This window comes from Pan paniscus, chromosome 7 (assembly GCF_029289425.2).
Source record: "Pan paniscus chromosome 7, NHGRI_mPanPan1-v2.0_pri, whole genome shotgun sequence".
Lineage (NCBI taxonomy): Eukaryota > Metazoa > Chordata > Mammalia > Primates > Hominidae > Pan > Pan paniscus.
The window spans coordinates 19,189,292-19,209,738 of NC_073256.2; the positions used below are offsets into that span (position 1 = coordinate 19,189,292).

Genomic DNA, 20,447 nt, shown 5'->3' on the forward strand with positions numbered 1-20,447 from the left:
GGAATGGAACTTGATGTGTCCTAGGGAGTGTAAGGAAGAGAGCTTGCTACTGGCAGGAGTGAGGAGAGAATGCCCACAGCAGATCTAGAGAAAAGAGGCTGGTCAGTCCCACTCAAGCGACTCACACTGTCCAGGAATGAGGAGAAACGCCATGGAAACACAAGGGAAGCAGCTAAGAAATTGTCCTGAAAGCCAGGAGCACGAAGTTGTTTTTTAGCTGGATGTTTTCTGAGTAGAGGGCTAGATTATAAAGGTGGCATTTAGGAAAATAAGCAGCTGCATCCATGTCTGGGGCAGACTGACTAAGCATGAGCAGCAGAGATGTCCAAGTGGTTCTTGTCTAATGAATGGCCACCTGCTCCAGGATGGCCCAGGAGAGGATGGCAGGAATCCGGCCTGCTGAGCAAAGTCTAGAGTGAATTTAAAGAACCTAGGGGCTAAACACAGGACATGAAGCTGAAGAAGAGCCAATGATCTGTTCCAGGTTTCTAATCAGCGTCTTAGAAAACAATGATTAAACAGACAAAGGTGGGGTGATGGTGGGGGGGGGGGCGGGGGCGACAGTGCCGGTAGGGGCAGGGAGCAACAGTGGGGGCAGGGCAGGGAGCTAGAGCAATTTGTGAAGATTAAGAGGCTGTTATAGGTAGAAAAGGAGTGATGAATATTTCCAGGCATGTTCATTGGCAGACCTGAAGAACGAAGTCAAAAATGACAACTGTAAATAGGTGAAAATACAGTGTTAGGGTCAAATAATGAAAGCAAGAAATACGGAGTGTTTTCAAGTCTTTGTCCATGGGGATAGAGAGTTTGGATGGTCTTAGAATACATAAAACATGCAGTTGTCCATAAACAGACTACAGGAAAAGACACAAAAAAGCGTCGTATCTCCAAAAGCACCTTTCTTCCTGGTCTGTCAGGAGGGTGATCATCCTATTCACCATCCACGCAGGGGCGCTTTTGAGACGAAAACAGGGCACTATATTTTGGAATAATGAAATAATGAGCACAAGCATCTTGTACTACCCCAGGAAACCAGAGCTGTCCTCACCCATTTGTAGTTTTACAGTCCATCTTATGGAGTCTCCTTGATTGGCAAGTGACATCAGAAGAATTTTTTTTTTATCCTAAACATTTTAGCCCACTTCTTACTAAGATTAGCATTTCAACTGAAGACTCCTACTGCGGAAGAAGGCTCACTAACAGCCACGTGGAATTGTGGCTGTGGGATGGTCGCGGCTGGTGGAAGGATAAGGGAGGAATGCCCACAGAGTGAGAGGGGTAACTAAGGGTCTGCATGACTGTTTTCTTCCTCTTCACTTCCCGACTGCCTGCACCATGCCCTGCCCTGTCTTTGTACAGTGATTTTCCCCTCTTCAAACCATCCTCCTACATTTTTTAAGAGTTCAATGTTTTTAAGCCAAAACAGACTTCACAGTTATCTAAATAAAAGATGTACAGAACTCCCATCAAACACAGGCAAATGCCTTCAGGATACGGCCACCACCTCCTGCTCTTGGATGTGCAGAAAGTTTCCTGCCAACCTCCAGGCCTTGCTAATGTTGCTTATCCCACTGTTTCTGAGAGCAGCAAAGGGATTGTCTATGGTGGAAAATGCCTGTCTTTAAGTCCTGATATCTATTCTGAAGCTAGAGAAGAAAATTTCCATAATTTAATATATCATAACTAAGTAGGACTCAGCTTATCAAAAGACATGGAAATGCACTGCAAACTTTATGCTCTAACATCAAGTGTGCTTAACAACCATATCAAAACAATTTATTTTCTGCTGGCTCTGTTTGTCAATAATCATTTTTGACGTTCTCCTATTTGACAATACTGATAGCATTTTCTCTGATGGTAAGAATGACCTGTGGTCATTATAGAAAATTTAGAAAGTCAGGACATTTTCAAGAAGAGGATAAAAGTTACCTATAATCTCAACTCTTAGAAATACTTATTGTGAGTAACCATATGTAACCCGTGCTGTGATTCTCTTGTGCATATTTTTTTCTTTAAGTTTCAAAATATTTTCGGCCTACTCTGTAGAAACATTATTTAGAAAGAAAACTTCCATTTTTATATGAATATACCATTATTGACCCCACAGTATATTTAATCAATTTTTAATTTAATTTTATCTCATGTATTTGCCTATTTGTTGTTGTTACAACATTGACTTAGTCTGACAATTTTTAGGGGGAATTAAACAATATTTCTTTTCAGAAGGGTTTCATTCTATAGCCGTGCTCATATCACACCCTTTTTAACGCTGACTATTAATTCTTTAATCTTTGCAAACTGATTGCATTTTAACTTCCACTGCTTTATTCACCCAGCTGCAATATTTTTCAGCCTGTTTGATAACCAACTCTATTTTCTGTTGTCCGACCTCTACTTTGATGTTCCTCACCCATGTGATTTTGTCTTATTTGTAAGTGCTTCTATGTTATGCATTTTTACAGGTATTTGACTTGGATTTTGTATTTTGGACACACTGCTGTACTGCAATTTTATGGAACGGGGGTAATGTTCACTCCTCCACTCACCGCACAGGTGCTGAGCACCAGCATGGCAGAAGCTGTGGCCCGGGACACAGGTACAGTGGCAAGTGGGATGGCCTCGTCGGTTTCAGATTGTTCTCCTGGATCATTGCTTCTGTTGCTTTCATACATTTCATTCCTCTTTCCTCTAAATTTTCATATAGAGCCATTTCTCTTTTATTTTTCATTTTTATGTGTTTTAAACAGTGGGATTATAGTGCATGGAACTGATTACACATCTTTTCGAAGGGCTGAGAGCAGAAAAGAGGAAAATAATTAACCGGGATTAGTAATTAAACAAATCAACTATCACCCCTGGGACAGAGACAGCAAAAGGGAGGAGGAGAAGTCACCACAGCCCAAAACCTTGGCCAGGGGGAGGCTTAGAGCTCACTAATTTGGCTTTTAATGGTTTGCTTCCTTTTCTTTTAGTCGTTATATCTAAACTACTTATATCTATTCAGTTTTCAATGTGAAGTGAGAGGTTAAACTGATTTTTTCCCCCTTAAATTACTAACAACTCAATTTGAGAATATTTTAAAGGTGCACCAAAGATCACTTTTGGACCAGGAGAACTAATATATACTCAAAGTTGAGTCAGTAAAGGTGCTGGACTTTGTGAAGAAGGCAAGTAAATTCTTAAAGCCTTAATTTTATGATGTGCAAAACTAGAGGTTTAATGAAATCATTTATAAGGTTCTTTTTAGCAAAGTATACATTTCTATTAAGCTTTTAAAAATTTCATCTGCAGCATACTTTTGATTTAAAATACTTCTTACTCTGCCCATAACAACTATTAGTCTATCAGGAAAAAAGCGTTTTTGGCACCTTTAAATATCTAAGCTTTGTAAAATTGTTTAGCTTTGTGTATAAATATTTTTGCCCCAATTAGTGTACCTCTGTAACTGTGATTAGTGCCGAAATGAATTGAATTAGTATGGATTACTTTGTATAGTACTTAATTTGGGAGGTACTTAACAAATGGCCCTCATAATATTGATTATAGCAAATGATAGAATTGTAGTGCTGTCCACAACATTTAAATATATTTGTAATTCCTTTATTTGTATTCCCTCTAATATACAGGAAAGTGTAACACCCACTACTCATTCAATTACAGACTCCGAAGGTGAAGTAGATGCAAAATACAGAAGCCAAATTTTATGGGTGGCATGGAGTGTACATGCTTCAATATTTCCATTATTCACTTATACTCTAGATATTGCGACTCTAATTGGCATCCAACCAATTAGTCATGTTAGGTACTGAAGAGATTTCCTTAAAATTACTTTTCTATTAACATTTGTAAATACATTGTCCCTGTTATATAATCCATGCAAAGTAACTATTAAATTGTTATAAATTGCTGTTTTGGAACTTTGACATTTAATGAATGTAGGTGGAACATAATCATGAGAAATTAGCTCACTCGTTTGCAGTCAAGTTGGCTTAAAACAGAAGAGCATGATATCAATTGTAAAAATCTCAAAAATTATTCTCAGTCTAGCACTCTGTCTCCCTAGGTTTTATCCCCTTTATCTCTCTCTCTTTCTTTCTCTCTGTTAATATTCGCTGAAGTCACAGTGTGACCATTCTTCCTTTTAGCTTTGCACTGGTCTTCAATAAGTTTCAAATACCTTGAGTCAAAAAGGATGCTAAAACAAGAGTTTGAAGACAAAAAGAATAGGTGGATAGCAGCTGCTGGTTTAATCATCCCCTTCCTGTCCCTGCTCATATGTTGAAACCTAATATTCAGTGTGGTGGTGTTAGAAGGTGAGGCCTTTGGGAGATTATGAGGTTATGAGAGCTCTGCTCTCATGAATGGGATTACTGCCCTTGTAAGACGTCAAGGGAGCTTTTTCCCCTTCTGCCATGTGAGGACACATAGAAGGCATAATCTATGAAACAGAGAGTCAGCCCTTTCTCTAGTTGCTGAATCCGCAATCCCTGGGTCTTGGACTTCCCAGCCCCTGGAATTGTGATAAATTCCTTTTATTTATAAGCCTTCCAGTTTATGATATTTTGTAATCACAGCTCAGATGGATTAAGAAAGTAGCAAAGTATCTTCTTCAAAATATCCGTTAACTGCAGAGGAAAAAAAAGGAATTTTATAGTGGAGATATTCAGCCTACACCACCTTACCAAGTAATTAATGTTAACATCATAAGTGAAGTAACAGATATATCAGCCCCTGTAATTTGAGACACTGGAAATGGCTGATTTATTCTGTAGTATTCTGCCCCCAAGTTCATAAATTCAACCAAATTATGGGAAAATATCAGAAACACTCAACATGCGGGACACATTCTAAAAAAATAGGTGACCAGAAATCTTCAAAACTGTCAAGGTCAAGAAAGACAAGGAAAGACTAATTAGCTGTCACAAATTGGAGGAGATTCAGGAGAGAGGAGGAATAAACAGAACGTAGAATTTTGGAACAGAAAAGTGACAGTGGAAAACCTGGTGAGTTCCAGTAAAGCCTGCAGTTTAGTAAATAATGCTGTGTCAACATTAATGTCTTCAGTTCTGACAATTGCATTCTGGTTAATCTTAGCACTGGAAGGCAAGTGGGTAAAGTATATACAGGATGTCTGTACTATTTTTGCAATTTTATGGTGTCTAAAATTATTTCAAAGTAAAAACTGAAAAATGTTTGCAAGGTAAGCCCTGAGATTTATTAACACCAAAATGAGTTTGCTGGACTTTTTTTGAAATTAGTTCTTATAGGGAAAGAGGGCAATGAAGCAACAATGGCAGAAAGTATGATAAATGAGAAAAATCTATGGCCTGCGCATTAGGTCCAAGTCCTCCAGGCAAAATGTTGACAATTCTATGAGGTAAGTACTGTTTGCTGAAAAAGTGATCCCTACTAGGAGACAGTGATATTCACATGCTTGCATGCTGATGGAAGCCGTGTTCCACACACTGGACGTGAACTTCATGAGCACGGCCAGCATACACTCTGGAGAAGGAAGAGTCGCCACTTTGTAGAAAACACATAGAATAGCATCAGTATTGCAGAGGGGACTGCTGAAACTCAATGTGGGTAGCCCAAGGTATAAACTAAATATCCATCAATCCATATGAAGATAAATGATTGGGATAAAAAGTAAATGGGAGAAAAATAAAACAAATTCCTTGTGTTGAATTCTAAATAGTTTCTAGATATCGGCCCTCAGAAGGTGGCATGTAACTCCCTTAGGAGGGCTCCCAGTTACTTCTTTCCAGACTACAGCATGGAAAAAGGACACCAGAGTAACCTTGCAGTGGAGAAGCTTGACAAACACTTCTGCCAGGTGACTGAGGTCAGCATCTGCAGTGCTGAGCCACGGTGATAGCACACCCTCCTTACAATGTCATGGGAATGACACTTCACCTGGAGTTTTCCTCCCGAAAATCTGTAACTCCAGTCAACACATGAGGAAAACATCAGGAAAATCACAATCAAGAGAATTTCCACAGAATGGTTTAGCAGTCGACCTCCAATCTGTCGAGGTCATCAAAGACAAGGAAAACCTGAGAAACCGTCACAGCCAAGGGGAGCCCAAGGAGACGTGACGACTAAATGTCACATGAGGTTTGGGATGGGACCCGTGGATGGAATGAGAACATTAGGTGAAAACTCAGAACATTCAATACAGTACAGACTGTAGTCATTAAAGTGTCAATATCAGTTCATTAATTGTGGCAAATGGACCATACTAACATAAGACATTAATAACAGAGGATTGTGGATGTTGTATATATGGGAGCACTTCATACTGTCCTCACGACTTCTCTGTAAAAGTGCTAAAACAAAAAGTATATTTAAAAAACTAAATCTTGGGAGCAAGGCACATTAATTTAGAATGTTTCTGTGTTTAATATCTCATTATTTTATTAGTATATTACTATACTTTTTATATTTTAGGTAGTAATAATATTATTGTTTTATACATTTTGAGATATTCTATCCACAACTGATAACCTGTGGTTATTGTTAACCCATTTCCCATTTGGGAAAAGAAAAAGCGTACCTCACTGCCAGAACTCATTTCTCAGGGCAAATGGGAAATGGGTTAAGGAATATGTGAGTATTGTGGGTTATATTAGGTTGGTTCAAAAGTAACTGTGGTTTTAGCCATTACTTTTGCACCAACCTAATAAAATGTCAGTGACTTAAGAACTAAAGAAGTCAATTTTTAAAAATATGTATTACAGTTCTCTACGGTATTGATAAAATTTGCTGCATGGATTTAAAATGCTGTCCCAGTGAGATTAGGGGAGCATCTGAGTGAGGAATAAAGGCGTCAAAAACAGCCTTCCAGAGGTTGGGGAAACCACTGGGTGGGGAATCGCACTGGCTATTCATTCCCAACACAATGGATGAGGCATCTGGTGACCCTATGACCCTGTGGCTGTAAGAGTAAGCAGGGGTGGAAAACCCATGAATATTTCCTGTCATAAAACCCATTCAAAGGGGGTGGGGGCTGGTGCCCACGTGCGCTAAAGATCATTGTCTTCCAACTGGCAGGCCTATAATTTGGACAAAACAAGGTCATTATATTGAGGTTGGTAAGGAGGAGGTATTTTTGGAGATATGATTGCAATTCTGCCCAAGAGCAATGACCACTTCCCCTTGGTTCCCCGCCCGAGCACCCACTGATCCCTCCACCCCTCGTAGGCAACCATCCCCCAACCCTCATTCCCCAACGTTGTGTGGGAGAAGCGGATGCGTCAACATCTCCAAAGTTCACGCTGCCGTGGATGGACTTTACGCTTCAATGCTATGTTTTTTGTTTTGTTTTTGTTTTTTTTGCTTTTTCTAGTTGACCATTTTCTGCTGATGACTTAGTTTCATCTTTTCTATCTCCTGCTTCACCAAAGCTCAGCATCACCTAGCCTCTCCTTGCGGACCTTTTTGCTTCCCTGCTATACAGTGATCAAGACACTTGCCCACTGCAGGGAAAACAAATTTAAGTATGTGTAGAATAACTGCACTAAGTGGACACTATCTGTGGTAAAGTGACCGGACCAAGATCCCTGAAAAAGGAAATGGTACAGCCGGGGTCTGAATTTCTGTTATGCGACACCAGAACTGGGACTCTCAGCCATGACTTTCCTCTTCTTGACACATAGCACTGTGATTAATAAAGAATGCACTTCAATAAAGGACATCTTTGACAAAGCAAAGTATGCATTCTTCATGTGATGTTATTATATAATTAGGAACAATAAAATATCCCCTTCAAATGGAAACTCAGTCTCATTAAACAACCATTACCAAAGCCATAAAGATTATTGACCTGACAGCATTGGGGCTTATTGAGTTCTTTATCCAGAAAATAGACAGGAGTTATCTGTGCACTTTCTCACCAGTGCTCATGACTGGTCGACCAATGACACACATTTGCCAGATAATTCGGGAGAGAAGCGCATGGTCAATGAATGAAGCAAATTAGCTGTCCTATTGTAGTACAGTCTGGCCTTGTTACTTTATAATATAGACCATTAACTCTACATTCCAACCACCTGAACTCTCTGTTCACCGCTCTTCTTTTAAACTGTATTGCAAAAAGGATTATAAAAAACCCTCTGAATATAAGCATCCCTTTAGAGAAAAAGTTAAAAGACTTCAGTATCCATTAAATCTTAAAAGTGATACATATTATTGCACCTAACTTTAGGAAAACAAGTCTTCACATCAGGTCTTAGCATAAATAATGTAAATTGAGATAGATTTGAATTTACTGGCTTCTTTGTTTTTAACGCTTTGGCACTGTTAGGTCCATAAACATTCTGTGTCTAAAAGAAACACAAAAAAATAATGATGGCCCCTAAGTGTCAGATGCTTTAAAACAATACCATTAAATTGTGACAACAACCTTACACATTTTGCCTACAAGGAGCTCAAGGCGCAGTAAGATTAAATAAATTGTTCATGAATACCTAGTTAATAAGTGGGAAGGTGTGCATTCATTTTATCACCTAAGCTACATATACAGGGGATGACAAAGAAATGAGAGGTTGCACCATCGTCTGTATATCAGCGCCTTCAGTAACAATTGGTGGAATATTCTGGTCTCTGTCAGCATTAGGATTATGGAGTAACAGCTGCTCCATGATTAAGCAATGCTACCATCCACTATTATGTGCTTTCCTGTGTATTAAACTAAGCAACTTGATGATGTGTTTCAAAATTTCTCACCTTAGCTCCAGATGACCATTCAGAAGTATATAATTCGGAGTACTGACCCAGTATGTTAATGGTGGTTTTGGAAGTAGATTCTGAGCAGCATTGTCTAGTACAGTTTGTATTCCTTTCCAAGGGCAAGATAAGAATGTTAGGGGGTGGGCATGGGGGGATCTCTGAGTGAAAGAAGATTTTATGATGAGAGAGTTTTCTTTTGCTTATGGGAATGTGTACTTGGGGGCTACATTTACTACATCCCTTGCCTCATTTCTGTTAAGTTCAGCCAGATACCATGAATTTAACAGTAGTTCCTAATACTTCATAAGTGATCTGTCGTCTGTAATTTTATTCCAGGACACCAACAAGCCCTGGCTATTGCAGACAGGTTGTGGTATCAGAAGCATTTATAAACCTCAAATCCGATTACAGGGCCCTGAAAGATGGAAGTGTTTAATAAAGACGTGCTGATTAAACTGAGAGTCAACTATGTACTTCAGTGTTCAGAGAAATATTCCAAAGAAATAAACCAAAATATTACAGTTTGGGAAACCTAATGAAAACCCTATCCCATGAGAAATTCCGCATGTGCAGATAAAAAAATTTCCTTTTCTAACAGCAGTCACCATTTTTTCAAGTGTCAAATGCTACATCTATAATACCAAATTATTGTGAAAGTGGAACTTGAAAATAACAACATTGAAATAAACAGAATTTTAAAGAAGAAAATATCTTAAAATATATTTTAGGTACTCATAAATGTTTATAAATATGATACCGTGAAGAAAAACATGTTCTCTTTTATGGAAACAGCTCTGTCAACAGCATACCCTTTAGGTAGCACTTGGACAAGAAGGATCCAGGGACCACCCCCCGCGTCATAACAGATGTTTGTTCTTATTCAGTGTTGTTTTTTTGCACCATCTCAGATGGAATGGTGTTCCTGTCACACCTAAAGCATCAACACAGGCTTCAGCTTTTATCATACTTGAGCCTCCTCCCTTGGGAATGCCAGGATTCTCTAAGAAAGACATCCTGCTCAAGATTAGAATCACCACACTCCTATGATTTCAAACAAGACAAAAGTGATATATTACAGACTTTTTTTTGCCATTGCCAACATGGTAAAGCCTTAGCCAATTAAGATCCATAAAGGGCAGTTCCGAAATCTACCTCATGGCAATGCACACAGCACAATGCAACGCATCTGAGGCCCATCACTATGAAGCTACAAAATAGTAAATACTTTTGGAAAATATACAACAAAGGAAAACTAAAACACTCTAAACACTTGCTGGTTTTTTAAAACAAAGCTTCTTCTATCTACTATCTATGAATTTGTTGATCAAATAGTTGATACTGTGACAAATACTTTATTCAATACTTTATGAAGTCATACCCCTGTATCAGTGCTGTAAGCAATGCTACTTAGAAAAGGCATACATTTCTGGAAGAAAAATAAAATAGAAGATTTTTTTTTGTTATTCAACAACCTGCTATTTCATATTCCCTCCAGCATTAAGTAGCAACAGACACGAGTGGGCCTTTCCCAGGGCCAAGGCACGTGCACACACTCCATGGAGCAATGTTGTGCCACTTCACATCAGCAATTCCTACCGGTCGGGCTTCCCGACTTCACTAATCAGTCCTAGAGAACATCAAAATTATGCTACCTAATTTGAGTAGAGAAAGAGGCTATTGTTTGATCTTAACAAATACAACTGCTCTAATTTCTGGTGACTATCAACAGAGTGGCTGGATGGCTTCCAGATCAAGGTCATCATCTTCACATCAGGAAATTTCCTCTGTCACCCAGGCTGGAGTGCAATGGCGCAATCTCGATCTCGGCTCAATGCAACCTCCGTCCCCCTGGTTCAAGCGATTCTCCTGCCTCAGCCTCCCGAATAGCTGTGATTACAGGTGCCTGCCAGCACACCCAGCTAATTTTTGTATTTTTAGTAGAGATGGTGTTTCACCATGTTGGCCAGGCTGGTCTTCAACTCCTGACCTCAGGTGATCCTCCCGTCTCGGCGTCTTAAAGTGATGCGATTACAGGCGTGAGCCACTGCAGCCGGCCACATTAAAAAAGTTCTTAAATAGGTGTTTGATGTTTATTCATCAGACTTTCAAAATACTATCTGTTCATGTTAAACAATGATGTAGTCTGACAGGCAGTCACCTAAAACGGGCCCTTCACTGCCACAAATAACCGACTTGGCCCCAGCCTTAACATTTGTTCTGAAGGGCAAATGCATGCACTTGCTACAGCACTGATTTCACTTAGTACATGTTGCTTTTCTTAGTTTTATTTTTAAATTCATATTTAAAATAGATATTTGGAGCTTAGTGCTACCATATTAGTAGTCTTAAGAATATTAATCTCCTTTCATTTTTTTGGACTGCACATTACTAGTGTATTGTTTTTAAGGAGTAAGAATGTTATTAATTGCTGATTTAATGTATTTATGAATCAGTAACAGATGCAAAGACAATTGGCATCATCCTGTAGGCACTATCGAAAGCACATGCTAAAAATAGTAATATAGTATTTTTATAGAGAAAATTCAACCCACATGTTGAAAATTATTAAAATCTAAAGAGGAATTCATGTTGATTGTAATGGTTGTTTGTATTTGTAGAGTGTTAATGTCTCATAGCTTAAAAATTATTTTGTGTTTCTGGGAAACTGTTAAAATCTGGATATTTAAAAATATATGCTTAAAAATTAATGCCAGAATTTTCTGAGAACCAGTTCTCCAGGAATTCCAGAGTTTCTCACCCCTCAACATTCAGATACCCATCCCAGAGCATCAGCATCTTTCCTTTAAGTTCATTTCCTCTGTTTCATTTTAACTTTCCCTTTTTTTATCACTACGATTTCTCCGGTCTGTGCCATCCTGTCTTCTCTGTGGTACCTTCTTGTGTTTGCTGTTCTCTCGCTGTACCCAGAATCTTGACTTTTACCCGGGAATTTCAAACCTTCCGTCCCTGGTTATGACTTCCATCCCACTCAAACAATACACACTATCAGACATTCTCCTACCTTCCGTCCCCGGTTATGACTTCCATCCCACTCAGACAAAACACACTATCAGGCATTCTCCTAACTTCCATCCCCGGTTATGACTTCCATCCCACTCAAACAATACACACTATCAGACATTCTCCTCTCTTTACATGTCCATCAAAACCACCTTGTCTCCCAGTCTCCAATACAGAATCTCAATCCCATTGCTTGTCTAACTCTAAAGAGGAACTTAAAGCAAGCCTAAAGTAAGACCAATAAGAGAGAAAGGCCTGTTACAGCAGGGCATGCAGTTTATATTTAATCAGAGAGACCGTGGAAAGCCATGGGAGGTATCTCAGCCTTTCAGGAAGATTACCTGATGAGCCCTTGCAGAATGTATTGCAGACAAGGATCCAGATGGTAAGGGATAGCTGGGAGAGAAGTGCTAATGATGACTTTAATTAGGGGTAGAAACAGTTGGTTTCAGTTGAAGAGATACAATAACAAAATATTCTGGGCTCTTGGGATTAATGTAAAGCGGAAATAAGACCACAGCAGCAAATGTTGAATCCCTCATGGATGACTGAAAAAGGTATAGTATCATGAATAGTTAAAAGGAAACTTCAAGGCAGATAATACTATTGATAGAAAAATCATGAAGTGTAATATGTTATGATTATATATTGTATGAATGAAAGGACAGTAATCGGCTTCATTTGAAAGGGACTGAGTTTGAGATACATGGGGGATATCCAGATTAAAAAACATAAAACGGATGGACAGAATTTCAAAAGCCAATTAATAGAGTTAGGACAAATGGAAAGTTTCTGTAAAACAGAAAGAAGGAAATTTCTTAATTTGGAAAATGAGTTAACACAATGACATCTTGTGGCTAGGAGGTATCTGAGTGTTACTCACTTTGTCTAAACAAATGTAATTATTTTATGCTTCAATTATCATTTTCTTAAGCTATAGGAGCAAACTTTTTAAATTAAGTAACTCTACTTTTAGATATTAATTCCTCAAACAATTTACCATAAGTGACAAATGAGCCTACACTCAGAAGTGCAAATTTCTTCTTGTGTGTTAAAGAATCATTGAAAATATTTTAAAATAATTAAGTAATGACTCAAAGCATTATGTCAAGATATGCTTGGTCTCCATAATCAGGAAGTTGAGCATACTTTCATATCATACTTGCATAATTGTTCATAAATACTATTTCTGTGGGAGCTTATCTTTTACAACACGCAGAAGAGATGCATAAATCCAAACTGGCAAAAAAAAGAAGAAAAAGAAAAAGAAAAAGAGTTGAATGTTTGGAAGTATTTTTAAGGATTTAATATGAAACTATTTACAATAATTAAAAATGAAAAACTACATCAATTAAGGGATTTTACAAAGAGACAGCCTTGAGGCAACAGTAGTTTATTTTAGCTAAAATAGACATATTTATACAACATATTCAAAAATCCTATCTGAAGGCTTATGAGAATTAACAACATGGATTTTGAATATGCACTTCAAACAGTGTAGGTTTCTTTTCATATCCACAAATGACAGCTGTCAACAAATATTCTTTAATGTCCTTATTCCAAATTGTATCTGCCAAGATTATATAAAGAAAAAAATATGACTACCGAGTAACAACAAAGGATTTCATGTCTGGTAATTTAAAATTTTACTCTCAGAAGACACAATCATGTTAAACACACAATTGAATCCATTTACACCAAGCATCTATTTTACCACATTCCTGATGAATGAATGTCCGCCTCATTTGGACTAATGTCAGAAGTAAACCAGGACTAAAGATACAGCTGTCTCTCCCCAGCTAAATGTAATTATTTAAAAACTTACTTCTACCAACAATCCCACTACTGGGTATCTACCCAGAGGAAAAGAAGTCATTATACGAAAAAGATATTTGCACATGCATGTTTACAGCGGAATTCACAATTGTAAAATCATGGAATGAACCCAAATGTCCATCAATCAACAAGTGGATAAAGAAACTGTGATACACACACACACACACACACACACACATATATGAACACATGATGGACTACTACTCAGCCATAAAAATGCATGAATTAATGGCATTTGCAGAGACCTGGATTACATTGAAGACTATTTTTCTAAGTGAAGTAACTCAGGAATGAAAAGCAAACATCATATGTTCTCACTGATACGTGGGAGGTAAGTTGTGAGCATACAAAGGCATAAGAAGGATACAGTGGATTTTGGGGACTGAGGGGGAAGGGTGGGAGGGGGTGAGGTATAAAAGACTGCAAATAGGGTACAGTGTATACTGCTCAGGTGGTGGGTGCACCAAAATCTCGCAAATCACCATTAAAAAACTTACCTATGTAACCAAATACCACCTGAACTCCAATAGCTCATGGAAAAAATAAAAAATAAAATGTCCTTGTTTATACTTGGCAGAAATAAATAAAAATAAAATAAAACCTGTCTTTCTGTGTATTCAGTCCTTGATCCTACCACTACCTCTGGATCCAGCACTGAATAAGCCTGCCTTCTCTTTGATCTAAGAACCATTTAAAACTTTGAAGGGAGCTGAAACGTCTCCTCTTCATCCTCTCTCATCCAGCTATTTGTTCAAAGTTACTAATGCTTTGAAAACCTGTTGCCGTCTCTACGTCTCTTACCTCACACACTTTTAACATAACAGGTTCTTTGTAATTGTTCAGGGGTGACCTAACCATCATTAAGTAAGCAGGCAGTTAGTCTGGTCTTATTTTACATTTGCTTTTCTCTTACTCTACATTATAGGAATGTTTCCAGTGAAAGTCTATACAGAATGCTAAATATTAAGTGTATCTGTTCTAAAGCTTTTCATTAATTTAAAACACAAAATAACATCAACTGGCCTGTTACTTTTTCTGGAGGGAGTGGGCTACTTCTAGCAATATTTTCTCTCCTCTTTGGGTCATATATTAAGCATAAATGAAGAATACAGAACCAGGAGAATTAGAAAATGCGATCATATAACTATGTAATCCTTGTCATCCTTCTCTTGGTGAGTGTAAAGAGCTCATATGTGGAGGAAGTACTTGGAAATTACTATTAATGAGGTCCCCAGAATTAGACCATAGAAACATACGAAAATCTCACATAAACAAAACAAAGAAACAAACAAACATAATTTGGTTAGTGTTTTTTTTTCTCAGAAATGTAAAAGAAAAATACAAAGGATAATATATCAGTCATATACTCAGCAGAAGAAACTAAAATGTTAGTTTATCAAAAGAACAAGAGATTTTGAAGAAATAAAACATTTCAAGTGAAGTCAAACTTCTCTACAAATCCCTCCACAAATCGTAGTATCCACTTCCCTCCCTAAACTCCACCTTTATTTTTAATTTGGGGTAAACACATTCTAAGATTTTAATTTTTATTTTCCTGTGTATTTTAAAATTGGCATGAGTAGTTACACAAATATATTGTTTGCTTCTTTATTTTTGAAACCTATTAAAAATGTAAAGCTTTACAACTACTTTATTTAAAGTACTCTAAAGCATAATGTCTACATGAATATTATAAACTTTATATATCTCCCGCCCTACTAACAAACATGTGGGTTGTTTCCAGTTTTCCACTGTTATAATTCTAGGATGAATAGCTCTGTGTATGTCCTATGATATGCATGCATGATGTACTTGCTCATCATTTAGGAATATTTTTTAACTTTCCTAGATATTGCCAATTTGCTTTTCAGAAATTGCTATACTAATTTACATTTTCTAGAGCAATTTGAGAATTACCACTTCTATGCATTCTCCTAAACATTTGATATTCCATAATTTTTAATGCTAAGCAATTGGACTTTAATTCATTGTCATCCCATTGTGTTTTAATTTGCATTTCCTGAGTCTGGCTGGTATAAACATGTTTTTGACCAGTCAGGTTTCCTCTTTTGTGCCTTCTTCTTGGGGAAAAAGAAAAACCAACTACTTTTTTAAAACTGTCAAGAGGAGCAATCAAGTTATCTGTTATTGAAGTTAATTGGGAATAGAAGGAAAAGAGAAATAACAATAATGATACCACATTCCAAGCCTGGGAGATCTAAAATGTTGTCAATGTAACAGGAGAAATAAAACATCGTATAGAGATATGATAAATGAGATTTTGGATGTGTTTTATCACCAATATAGTTAAGAAAACTGTTACCCACAAAATTGTCCATTTTTATTTATTTATTTATTTATTTTTTTGAGATGGAGTCTTGCTCTGTTGCCCAGGCTGGAGTGCAGTGGTGCGATCTCAGCTCCCTGCAAGCTCCGCCTCCCACACTCACGCCATTCTCCTGCCTCAGCCTCCCAAGGAGCTGGGACTACAGGCACCCCCCATCACGCCCGGCTAATTTTTTGTATTTTTAGTAGAGACGGGGTTTCACCATGTTAGCCAGGATGGTCTCGATCTTCTGACCTCGTCAGGATGGTCGCAATCTTCTGACCTCGTGATCCACCTGCCTCAGCCTCCCAAAGTGCTGGGATTACAGACATGAGCCGCCATGCCCGGCCAAAAGTATCCAATTTTAAGGTGTACCTAACATGTTTCATATGTTGTCCTTAGTCTCCCAAAATGTAGAAAGGTAGTTATCAGTAGAAAACCAATGCTAATCCAAAGACACAGAAACACTTAAAACAGATTCTGTAACTTTCTACCACATGTGTGTTTGTACTTCCGGAATTCATTTTATCCTAAGAATTATCTGGGATCCGGTTTAAACCCCAGAGCACTAGGGTCATTGTCTAGATCCTGGAATGGGGACATAAACTGAAGGCAGCCACAAATCTGTGTTTCTCTAGGGACCCAGATAATGCCTGTGCTCAGGCAAGTATGGGAAGAACTGTTCTTCATCAAGCTGTTTCCTGAAAAGTTGCATTTCCTGAGGAAGAAGCACTGTTTGCAAAGATAGCCACCGTAACTCCCCCATTCATTGCTTTCACTCATCTTTGCAATTAACTCTACCCTTTCTTCTCTTAAGACATGGTGTGTTTCCTTCTCATCCCTTGACTGAGCTGAGCTATGGACTTGCTTTTCCACTACAATGCAGAAGAAGTGATAAAAGACTTTGAAGACTAGGCTTTCAGAGCCTTACTGATTGAGTGAAGGAACATAAACAGCTAATTATCAGAGTACATATGAGTATAGAACTCTGACCCACACCCTCTGCTGTGACCAGTGCAGGAGACCAAGCCACAACCACTGCATCAACCAGCTCAGAGTACTTAAGACTTGGCCAGTGACTTTCAGCTACCCTATTTTTGCCCCCGCTTTTGACTCCAGACCAAGCAGAGGAAGTGAAATACACTGCTGGGTTGACTGGTGAGAAGTGGGAAGACGGCTTACTTCCACTTAGCTCTTCACCACCACCAGCTTCCCCATGTGGAAAACCTCCAAGTGCAATGTGCCTGAAGCCTTCCCCTCTTCCACCATAGGGCTTTCCCTCTCCCCTGAGTTTGAGCGGCTGCTAAGCTCAAATCATGGCAGCTGCCTTGCTTGTTCTGGCAAACCTGAGTCAATAGCCTCTGTTCTCATCTGGGTATGTCCACCAGCTTCTGCCGAGAGCTTCTTTTCAGATGTCTTAGAACCCCGGGGCTCCCATGAAGAATACTGAGAAAGTCTCCTTGAGCAGAAAGCACATTGAGAGAGAGACCTAGTCAACACCAAGCATCAATCCTAAACTTGTGAGTGGGTAAGTGAGGCCCAGGGTTTGGGGGGCAATGCGACCCTGTGGGACACCATGGGTCTGCAGCTGCATGAGTGTCCAAGGAAAGACCAGCAGAATCTGTACAGCTGAGTCAAGCCCAGACAGCTTACCAGTGAAATTGTCATGGACATTTTTGTTTCAACTTGCTAAGTCTTGAGGTTGCTTTTTACACAGCAGATCGTTCTAACATTTTTCAATTTACTTGTGAGGATATAAACTGAAGAGTTATTTGCATGTAGCTGATAATATATCCTGGAATAGAACACAAGCGGCAGGTTTTGCCATGGGGACCACAGATATGTAGGGAAGGTCACATGAGGAGGAGCAGTAAAGAGTAAAGAGAGATTAAAATCACAGAGACACAAAATTATTCAAATCCTTCCCAAAAATATGAAACCAAAGAATGTAAACTTTTAAAAGAATTGTCAGTCCATTGGCATCAAACACTCCTGAGCCAAAGGAAAGGTGAAGAATCATGGTTTGTGTGTGGAGATGGGAGTGTCATTGGTCACTAGGAAACTTAAATAAAAAAATTTGTGTAAATAGCTTTCATCTGAATTGGGATATGGTTTGCTGTGAATTGAATAGGATATGAGAAAAGAGCAGGGGTTTTTTTGGGGGGAGGGTTATTATTATTATTATTATTATTTTTTGAGATGGACTGTGGGCTGGGCGCAGTGGCTGACACCTGTAATACCAGCACTTTGGGAGGCTGAGGCGGGCGGATCACGAGGTCAAGAGATTGAGACCATCCTGGCCAACATGGTGAAACCCCATCTCTACTAAAAATACAAAAATTAGCTGGGCGTGGTGGCAGGCGCCTGTAATCCCAGATACTCAGGGAGGCTGAGGCAGAATTGCTTGAACTCAGGAGGCGGACCTTGCAGTGAGCCGAGATCCTACCACTGCACTCCAGCCTGGGCAACACAGTGGGACGCTGTGTCAAAAATAAAAAATAAAAAAAAAACAGAGACGGAGTGTCACTCTGTCATCCAGGCTGGAGTGCAGTGACATTATCTTGGCTCACTGTACCCTCCGCCTCCCAGGTTCAAGCAATTCTCGTGCCTCAATCTCCCCAATAGCTGGGATTACAGGCGTGTGCCACCACGCCCGGCTAATTTTTGTATTTTTAGTAGAGACGAGGTTTCAGCATGTTGCCCAGGATGGTCTCAAACTCCTCACCTCAAGTGATCCACCTACCTCAGCCTCCCAAAATGCTGGGATTATAGGCATGAGCCACCCCACCTGGCCTACAAAGCAGTTTTTAATTAGGTGCTTTAGAAATGAAAGGAATATCGCAAAGTTGAGGCAGCAGAAAAATCATTTTCTAAATTGCCAAGGCCAAGAAACTGAGGGAGAAATTCACTTATGGTTGTGAAATCATTTAATAGGGAAAATACAGAGAAACCAAAATGCAGTTTTATGAATATCACATGCATGATTATGTTGAGATGGCAGCAGCCACTATGTAGATTTAAACATATCTCATACATCCTAGGCCCAGTTTCACTTGGCAACAGCTAGATAAGCATGCAGCAAGAGAAAGGCCTTCTGACTCTCGTTTCCAATTAATGAGTTTGGTAATGTCTCATTGATTAAATTATCAATGTTGAAAAGACATGAACACTAGCCCAGTCACCTTCACACTCCTATACTATAATTAACCAAGAACCTGGAACTCCAGGAGCAGACCTTGAAAATCTCTGATCCATTTGCCTTCAGACATTCATTGCCTTAGAAACAGAAAAAGCTCTAATCCTCAACTGATCATCTTTATATGCCATATTTTCCTATGTTTCTGTATCTTTTCCAAAGTTCTAGAAATGTACACACATGGAGCACACAGAACAACCGTGAGACATATGAAATATACCTTTCCATCTTAAATCCGTTAGCTGGATTGTAAGATATTGCCTGTGTGTCAGGTATTAACGCAGAATATGCCATCTGCCAATTTGCTACATAATAGAGCAACACATACATAGCATGGCTGCCTTCAAAGAACACCTCAGTGAAGGGCTAATACTTCTCAGTTACTCATATCTGAAACAAATTCCTCAATCCTCTCAAGGCACTAAAGATTAATTTTCCAGATTATCTTCTAAGTATTATTATTGAGAGCTTATTCATTTGAAGTATCATCCAACATACATCTATGTGTTGTGTACTTCTGAGACAAGTGCCTAGGTGTTAGAAAAATAGTAATTATTTTATTCTTTCATAAGAAAACAGAAATATAAAAATTGACATATATAATGAAGTTGAGTAAAAATATTTACCCTCCTATGTTTCAATTTAATGGAGAATGTAGTTATTCTCTTGGGTTCTAAATTTCCTGTTTCCATCATGAACTCCACTAGAAATGGTTTTCTTAGAACACAATCAATATTTCGTCCTACTCAATATATGATTTTTAGTGCTGAGTCTTTGAAGAAAACTGCTCAGCTTCTCTCACTTCTGAAGTACCTCTGGGTGTGAATGAGTGAGAGGAGGCGCTCATTCAGCCTAAACTCATTGCTTTGGAGCAAATGGACTTTGGTTCAACCCATGTCTGTAGATGCCCCCAGTAGCTGCAGGAAGGTGAGATGGTGTCATTAGGGCTGGGAACTCCTGTGATAGTAACAGAATTTCTCCTTTCTTTCCCTATTCCCTTGGGCATCTTGCTGGCCCTGACTGGCTTATCTGTTGCCCAGATCAAAGAGTGACATTTTCTCTTTTCCTGATCTTAATCAGATCCATCCGCATCTTCCTGTTGATGCAGCCTCACCTTAGTTTTCAGCTGACTTTAAATTTCTGGATTTTTTCATGGTCCTTTGTGCTTCTCCAGGCTAGAGAGTCCGATACAACCTTGTCTACATGTCTGTTTTCACCACAGTGTTCCTCTACAGCAGGTGCACTGAATCTCAACTCACAGCTCAAGAAGTTAAGAAAGGGAAGAGTTAACTCACAGTTAAGAAAGAGAAGAGGCACAGCAGAGGAGATAGACCATTT

General features: G+C 38.8%; 1 protein-coding gene across 2 annotated transcripts in view; it reads right to left on the reverse strand.

Moving 5' to 3' along the window:
* Positions 1–20,447, reverse strand: part of CSMD1 (CUB and Sushi multiple domains 1) — a 2,070,470-nt gene that overhangs the window by 1,455,945 nt on the left and 594,078 nt on the right. The gene's annotated exons all lie outside the window — the stretch shown is intronic.